Here is a 9,228-nt window from a genome sequence, read left to right as displayed (position 1 = left end):
GATCAGGATGGATGTAGCGGAGCTGTGTGTGTGATATCTGGGGATCAGGATGGATGTTGCGGAGCTGTGTGTGTGATGTCTGGGGATGAGGATGGATGTAGCGGAGCTGCGTGTGTGATGTCTGAGGATCAGGATAGATGTGGCAGAGCTGTGTGTGTGATGTCTGGGGATCAGCATGGATGTAGTGGAGCTGTGTGTGTGATGTCTAAGGATCAGGATGGATGTAGCGGAGCTGTGTGTGTGATGTCTGGGGATCAGGATGGATGTAGCGGAAGTGTGTGTGATGTCTGGGGATCAAGATGGATGTAGTGGAGTTGTGTGTGTGGTGTGTAAGGGTCAGGATGGATGGAGTGGAGCTGTGTGAGTGATGTATGGGGGTCAGGATGGATGGAGCAGAGCTGTGTGAGTGATGTGTGGGGGTCAGGATGGATGTAGCGAAGCTGTGTGTGTGATGTCTGGGGATCAGGATGGATGTAGCGGAGGTGTGTGTGATGTCTGGGGATCAGGATGGATGTAGTGGAGTTGTGTGTGTGGTGTGTAAGGGTCAGGATGGATGTAGTGGAGCTGTGTGAGTGATGTATGGGGGTCAGGATGGATGGAACGGAGCTGTGTGTGTGATGTGTGGGGGTCAAGATGGATGTAGTGGAGCTATGTGTGTGATGTGTGGGGGTCAGGATGGATAGATCAGAGCTGTGTGTGTGATGTCTGGGGATCAGGATGAATGTAGTGGAGTTGTGTGTGTGATGTGTGGGGGTCAGGATGGATGGAACAGAGCTGTGTGTGTGATGTCTGGGGATCAGGATGGATGTAGCGGAGGTGTGTGTGATGTCTGGGGATCAGGATGGATGTAGTGGAGTTGTGTGTGTGGTGTGTAAGGGTCAGGATGGATGGAGTGGAGCTGTGTGAGTGATGTATGGGGGTCAGGATGGATGGAGCAGAGCTGTGTGAGTGATGTGTGGGGGTCAGGATGGATGTAGCGAAGCTGTGTGTGTGATGTCTGGGGATCAGGATGGATGTAGCGGAGGTGTGTGTGATGTCGGGATCAGGATGGATGTAGTGGAGTTGTGTGTGTGGTGTGTAAGGGTCAGGATGGATGGAGTGGAGCTGTGTGAGTGATGTATGGGGGTCAGGATGGATGGAGCAGAGCTGTGTGAGTGATGTGTGGGGGTCAGGATGGATGTAGCGAAGCTGTGTGTGTGATGTCTGGGTATCAGGATGGATGTAGTGGAACTGTGTGTGTGTGTGATGTCTGTGGATCAGGATGGATGTAGTGGAGTTGTGTGTGTGATGTCTGGGGATCAGGATGGATGTAGCGGAGTTGTGTGTACAATGTGTGGGGGTAAGGATGGATGTCTGGCCGCCCCGCAGTGACAGTGTCAGGACCCAAGGATGCAGAGGAGCAGTAAATGCAGTACAATGAAGTATGTACCCTGTACTGTATGTAATCTTGTATGTTTAGGTGGTATACGTTATACCAGCTGTACATATAATTATGTATAGGACATATCCAGGTTATATCAGCATCATTATATACAGGGGATGTATATCTCCTGTATATAGTGATATGAAGCATGCTGGGGTAACCTGGGTATCTCCTGTATATAATTATATATGTACTGCTGGTATAAGCTACACATCCCCTGTATATAGTGATATGGACCATTCTGGTATAACCTGGTATATTACTATATACAGCAGCTGTACATACATAATAATATACAGGAGATACCTAGGTTAGGGCTCCTTCACAAGGGCGAGCGCGATATGTGAATCACGGCCTGATATCTCACTCCCCACCATGTGAACGCCCCATTGATGCGAGGAGTTTTCATGTGAAAACAGCCGCGCATCTTTGCAGGGATGGAGGGAATCCCCACCATGTCACATCTGTTTTTTGGGTCAGTGTCTATTTTTTGGCTTTTTTTTAGATGTTTTTGCATAGACTTCTCCCTGAATAATAGCAGAAAAAAATTGCATGCTAAATATAAGTAAACAAATAGTCACCACCCAAAAAACACCTGTGAAAAACTCTTGTGTCGGTTAAAAAAAAAAAGTTGACATGGATCCCGCGCATGCGCACAGCTGAACGGGATCCAGGAGATAAAAGAGGGAAAAAAAATGTAGTGATAAGCCATGCCCCCTTTTTTACCATGGCCGGTATTTTTTTGTGACAAAGGTGGTAACCCTAATTGACCGGTATGTGGCAGTGTTCTAAAACATAATCTAGGGCACTAACATAAGTTAGTGCATACCTACAGGGGCCGCACACTGTGACGTTAGTGTGCAGCTGGGATCCTCCTCTCCCTTCCCCTGACGCAGCCTCTTAAGTTTCGCGAGAGCAGGGGGGGAGATGTCCGGCAGCATACTGAGGTCACAGTGTGCACCCGGGATTAGCGCCAGCAGCAGCACCAATCAGAGGAGGAGGAGGGGGTAAGTATTAAGTCTCAGGGGGGCACTATTACTACTGGGGCCACTGTGGGGGTTACTATCACTACTGGGGGCTGCTGTGGGGTGTCACTATTACTACTGGGGCCGCTGTGGGATGTCACTGTTACTACTGGGGCCGCTGTGGGATGTCACTCTTACTATTGGGGCCGATATGGGATGTCACTATTACTACTGGGGACCACTGTGGGGTGTCACTATTACCACTGTGGTCCACTGTGGGGTGTCATTATTACTACTGGGGACTGCTGTGGGATGTCACTAATACTACTGGAGGCCGCTTTGAGATGTCATTAATACTACTGCAGGCCGCTGTGGGATGTCACTACTACTACTGGGGGTTGCTGTGGTGTTGTCACTATTACCACTGGGGCCGCCGTAGGGGTCACTATTACCGCTGGGGTATGTTTACACATGGCAGAAATAACCGTGGGAAATTCTGCACCATTTCTGCATACATAAGGCAGTCAAAATCTGCACACTGTCTATTTTGAAGCGGCCCTGTCCTTTCTATAATAACAGAGGTAAAAATCATGTATAAGCCCCGCCCCCTGACGTTTTGGCACTTTGCGATAAATAAGGGGGTTTTAAGTTGCAGTTTGGGCACTCAGTCTCTAAAAGGCTCGCCATCACTGATCTAGGGTGTCCAGGAAGAAATGAAAGAGTCCCGTGTGTCCTGTAGCGACACGGTGAGTTCCTCCATGGTCACAATCTCATGCACCATGTGCATCCAAATGGAAAGTGAGGGCACCATACTCGATTTCCAGGAGGCGGGGATACATGATCTTGCTGCAGTAATTAAATGCTTTAGTATTCTGATAAGTCTTTAGTGGCAAATCAGATAAGTGCAAAATGGTGTTAAGAGGATTTGGGAAGATCAAGGTAGAATACTTCATACCTCACGAGCTCTTTACCACCAAACATTTAAACCTGCTAGCCCTCATCGAAACCTGGATACAGCAGTCGGATTCTACCTACCCTGCTGCATGTCCTATGATGGCCTGCAGTTCTCCCACACCTCCAGATCGGACGACAGGTGCGGCGGCGAAGTAGGCGTCCTCCTCTCACCAAACAGAACCTTCCAGGTCATTCCCTCGGCTCCCTCGCTCACCTTCCAATCATTCGAAGTCCACACTCTACGACTCTTCCGCCCACTGTCCCTGCGTGTCGCAGTTATCTACCGGCCCCTAGGTCCCACCCGCCTGTTCCTAGACCACTTCGCTGCCTGGCTCCCCCACTTCCTATCCTGTGAATTCCCAACCCTCATCCTTGACAATTTCAATATCCCTACTAACAACCCCAGCTCCTCATCTTTTAACGCTTACGTCCTCCCTTGGCCTATCACAAATCTCAGACTCCACACTCACAGAGATGGCAACACTCAATTTAATCTTCCTCTGTCTCTGCACTGCCTCTCACCTTACTAACCCCCCCCCCCCCCCCCTTCCACTCTCAGATACCGACCTCCTCTATTTCTCCATCAGGCACCCTAGCCTCTCCCGTGACCCTCTTATCTATCGCACTTCTAGAAACCTCCAGTCCGTCCACACCCAACAGTTTGCCAAAACCATCCAGTCCTCCCTGTCCCCTATCTCTCTCCTCCTCTGCCCTAACCTAGCAGCCAAACACTACCACACCACCCATAGACGTGCCCTGGACAAAACGGCACCACACGTGACCCAACTCATCAACCTCAGACCATTGCAACCTTGGCTCACGTCCCAAATGCACTTCATCCAGCGGTGCTCTAGGTGCACCGAGCAGCTGTGGAGGATATCTGCCCGCAGACTTCCTCCACTTCAAATTAATGCTCAAAACTTATAACCTATCCCTTCACCACGCCAAACAAGTTTATTTCACCCCCTTTGTCGCCTCACTATCCTATAACCTCAAGCAACTCTTTGACACCTTCCACTCTCTTCTTGGCCCCAAAGAACAGGCCCCCGTGACGAATCAAAGAAAAAATTGATAACATCCAAAAAGAAATCTCCAAAAACTGCACGACTAGCCCCAATTCCAGTCTCCTCAGCACTGCATTCAGCACCCACTCACTTTCTATGTTAGAACCAATGACAGAGAAAGAAGTCTCCAGGATGCTTATCGCTGCTCGTCACACCAGCTGTGTTAGCGACCCTCTCCCCTTCTCCAGTCCCTTTCCCCAGCTGTCATTACTCGCCTTACCACCATTACTCGCCTTGCAACCTCTACCTAACCTCTGGCACTTTTCCCAGTCATTCAAACACTCCATCATATCCCCTCTGCTTAAAAAAACAACCCTTGACCCGACTGATGCAGCCAACTACCAACCCGTCTCAAACTTCCCTTTCATTTCCAAATTACTAGAATGCCTCGTCTACTCCTGGCTTACGCGCTTTCTCTCTGACAACTCTCCCTCGACCCCCTCCAGTCTGGTTTCCGCTCTCTTCACTCGGCCGAAACTGCACTCACAAAAGTATCAAATGACCCGATGACAGCAAAGTCTAGAGGCGACTACTCCTTACTAATCCTCCTTGACCTCTCTGCTGCATTTGTCACTGCCGACCATAACCTCCTTCTCACTATGCTCCGCTCTATTGGCATAAAGGACACTGCTTTCTCCTGGTTCTTCTCCTTTCTCTCTGACCGCTCTTTCAGCATCTCCTTCACTGGCTCTATCTCCTCTCCCCTTCCTCTCGCTGTTGGGGTACCCCAGGGCTCGGTCCACACCCCCATTAGGAAGGTAGCAATCAAGCTAACCTAGCATGCTTCTTGTCACATGTCACTATCCTTTAAAGGCTTTAACAGCATCATTGGAGTCTTCTTTAGGAAATATTTCCTCACGTGTACGGCTTGTGGTTTGCTTGATGGCTGAGCCACGGGTTGCAAGAGCTCAGAGCTGCACACTTCCTTGCCTTTTACATCCTCCCACTGGACCTTCTAATTAATTAACTGACAGGTGAGCTTGCTCCATGCTGCTTCACAAAATGATAGCACTCTGGGAGAAATGCACCTCCCATCTACTACGACTCCTGTCATCCTGTCACACTAACCATATAGAGACATTTCCTGGTTTTGGTGCTGTATTTATTATGAGCTTGGTTCTGATGCTGTATCTATGTACTGAGCTTGGTTCTGGTGCTGTATTTATGTTACGGACCGGACCGGACCGAGTGGGGTTAGTGGTTTCTCGGCTGTTGGCGTTGCATCAGGGGTCGCTTTGTGTGGAGGATTATTGCTTCAACTTCAGACGCTCTGCGGGTGATACAGCATAGAACGATAGCGCTCTGAAAGACGTTTTTCTGCAGGGCCTCTCGGACACGGTTAAAGACCTGTTAATTTCCCATCCCGTTCCTGGGTCCTTAAAGGAGGCTATGGAGCTAGCGGTGAAGGCGGATAGGAGGCTCAGGGCTGGGAAGCAAGATAGACAGGCCCGTAGAGAGCGGGAGGTCGTTTGTCCTGTTTCCCCTTCTTCATTACCAGTCTCTGTTCCTGAGCCTATGGAGGTGGACCCGCTGGACCCCAAGGAGCGATGCCGGATTCGTTTACTGCATCATCTCTGCCTCTACTGCGGGAAAGCTGGACATCGGGTGATAACCTGCCCCCTGAGGCCTCAGCGTTCACAGTCTGAACCGGCGGAAGAACTCCAAGTCCTAGGCGATTGCAGGGAGGATCGCCTAGGACTACAGGTACTTCCTAAACTTCTGGTACCTTGTCAGGTTAGATTCCGGAACTTTTGCTGCCCACTGCAGGCGTTTATTGATTCCGGAGCAGCTGCTAACCTGATAAGCATGCGTTTCGTTAGACCCCTGATGGCTGAATTTGTGGCGCTGAAGACGCCAATGCGTTTTACTAGCATTGATGCTACCCCTCTTGCTACGGGCTTGGTACGATGGAGGACCCCAGTGTTACAGTTCACGGTGGGGAGTCTCCACTCGGAAGATCTATCATTCCTGGTGATGGAGAAAATGTCGGTAGACATGGTACTAGGGATGCCGTGGTTGGCGTTGCACAACCCCCAATTTAATTGGACCACCCGGGAACTGACTCATTGGGGACCATCCTGCCATAGCCATCTTGCTCCCCTTCCTCTATGCTCAGTAGATACCGCGTTCAGTCCCCGCCTTCAGAGTGCTCAGCAGGACGCTCCACCAGGGGTTCCCGAGGGCAGATGGTTTGTGCCCGAATCGTTACGTCTCACGGTTATGGAAGAGTCCCACTCGTCAGTTTTTGCGGGTCATCCGGGAGTGCAAGGGACTCTGGATCTCTGCTCCAGGCTCTAATTGTAGCCTGGCATGTCTCATCAGATACATGACTTCGTAAGGGGGTGCTCTGTTTGCACTTGCGGCAAGAGTTGCCGGCAGCGTCCGGAGGGTTCCCTGCGACCGTTGCCCGTGCCGTCGCGCCCCCGGTCACACCTTTCGGCGGATTTGGTTACCGACTTGCCAGAATCACAAGGGCATCCCCGTGTTCTGACTCCTCTTCCTACCCCGTCTGCCTGTCCTGCAGCTGATGTCGCCACCGAGGTGCTGCAGGGGGGATGCAAGGAAGTGCAAAAGAATCTAGAAGTAGTGGGGTCTCGCATGCAGCTGCGCAGTGGGAGAAGCCTCTCAGTTTCTGAACCTTACAGGGTGGGTCAGAAAGTGTATCTGTCCTCCAGGAACCTAAGACTGAAGGTCCCATCCTTAAAGCTTGCGCCGCGCTTTGTAGGGCCTTTCACTATTACGCGTGTAATTAACCAGCTCACGAACTTGAGTTGCCAGCCACATGTAAAGTGCATAGGGTTTTCCACAAGTCCTTGTTGAAACCCTTTGTCCCTTCGCCTGGCGTTAGCCAGAGTCGAGGCAAGTAGGCAGGGACAGTGGGGTGCGGGAAGTTCAGGGCACCCCACCTGGCGCTCGGGGGTCAGAGTGCCGTAACACCCATCCCAAATAGGCCTCTGTAATTACCCCTGTTTTGACATAAACCAATGTTACCTTATGTTTTGAGATATACCACACAGTTTTACATCATTATTTTATCTGAGATTTAGGGAATGCCAAAAGAAAGGGGGGGGGGGGAGTCCTTCTAGGGAGTCAATTTTGTTTCTTCTGCACAAGTGAGCAATTGGGCCTGGAGTTTATGCAGTTGTGCCCTGAAAGCCAAAGTGTGTTCCCTCTATTACAGGCTTGGCCATGTGTCCAGTAAGCAGATTGGGGCTACAATGGGTATGTTTCTGAACACAGAACAAACAGGAGTATCCATTTTGGGGTGACAGTCTTCATTCATATGTATCCCGTAGAAAAAAAACTTTTTTTTTAAATGACATAATCCACAAAAAATGCAAATCGTAATTTTTTCCTTTGGTTTTGCTTAGATTCATTCAAAAACTGTTGGGTCAAAATACGCAGTACTCCCCTAGATGAATTCGATAAGGGGTCCAGTTTTCAAAATGGGGTCATTTGTGGGGGTTCTCTATCGTTTTGGCAGCTCAATGGCACTACATGTGTGCAATGCAGCCTAAAATACCTTCCAGCAAAATTTGTGCTCTGAAAGCCACTGGTTGTTCCCTTTGTTTTAGTCCCCCTTGTGCATACGGACATAAGATTAGGGCCACAATGGGTATGTTTCTGAACACTGAACAAACAGGGGTATCCATTTTGGGGTGCAAATCTTCATTTTGATGTGCACTATAGAAAAACAACCGTCTTTAAAATGACATATTTGCGAATATATGAAATTTAATTTTTTCTCCTATAAATTGCATTAACTCCTGAAAAAAACGGTGGGGTTAAAATACTCATGACAACCCTCAGTGAATACATTAAGGGTGACTACCCACTAGCGTTTTTTTTTTCCGCTGCAAATTCGCTGCGTTTTTTTCCAATTGCAAAAGGGACTTTGTAGTGTTTAAAATGCAAAGTTGCATTGCGTCGCGTTGCGTTTTTAGCATTAGGAAGTCCCATAGGCATCTGGAAGAAAAAAACGCAGCAAATTCGCAGCAGAAAAAAACCGCTAGTGGGTACTCACCCTAAGGGGGTGTATTTTTTTAAAATAGGGTCATTTGTGGGGGTATCTATCCTTCTGATACCTATGAGCCTTTGCAATTTTGGTTTGGTGTAGGAAAACAAAATGTTTCTCAAAATTTTAATAAGCAAAGTTAAATTTGTATTTCTCCTAAATTGCTAAAAAATACTAAAGTTTTCCAAATGTGCATCCAGAATAAAGTAAAGAGATGGAAATATATCTCATCAAAAATTTGTACAGTGTGTTTGCACATATGTGACATATTACAGTTGAAAATTATAATAAATATACACAAATTCTTTTAGTCTACTTCTACCACCTGAGTGAAGCACAATATGTGGTGAAAAAACAATGTCAGAATTACTTGATTATGCAAAACCTTTACAGAGCTATTCTATGTTAGGGATAATGCCTACGGACGGATTATCGCTGCGGAAACCGCGGCCGGAAAAAACGCTGCTAATTCCGCAGCAATGTCCATCCATTGACATGCTGTATTAAATGATTCTTCCCTGCCCATGAGCGGAAATCAACTGCGATTTTCTGCTCGCAGGGGAGAAATCGTAGCATGTTCTATTCTGTGCGGAAAAACACATGGACAGCTTTCTTTGCAGTCAATGGAAGCGGTCCATCCCGTGATACTTCCGCTTTGAGCACAGCGGAAGTACCACGAGAATCCGTGTCACCACCCAACGCCAGTGTGTCATGCACCGCACTGCACATGCGCGTCGGCTCGCCGGATAGGACACTCACAGCAGATCCAGACAGGTGAGTATAGAGTCTCTAGGGGTCGCTGGGTCT

This window comes from Eleutherodactylus coqui, chromosome 11 (genome assembly GCF_035609145.1).
Source record: "Eleutherodactylus coqui strain aEleCoq1 chromosome 11, aEleCoq1.hap1, whole genome shotgun sequence".
Taxonomy (NCBI): domain Eukaryota; kingdom Metazoa; phylum Chordata; class Amphibia; order Anura; family Eleutherodactylidae; genus Eleutherodactylus; species Eleutherodactylus coqui.
This window is presented reverse-complemented; position numbering follows the sequence as displayed.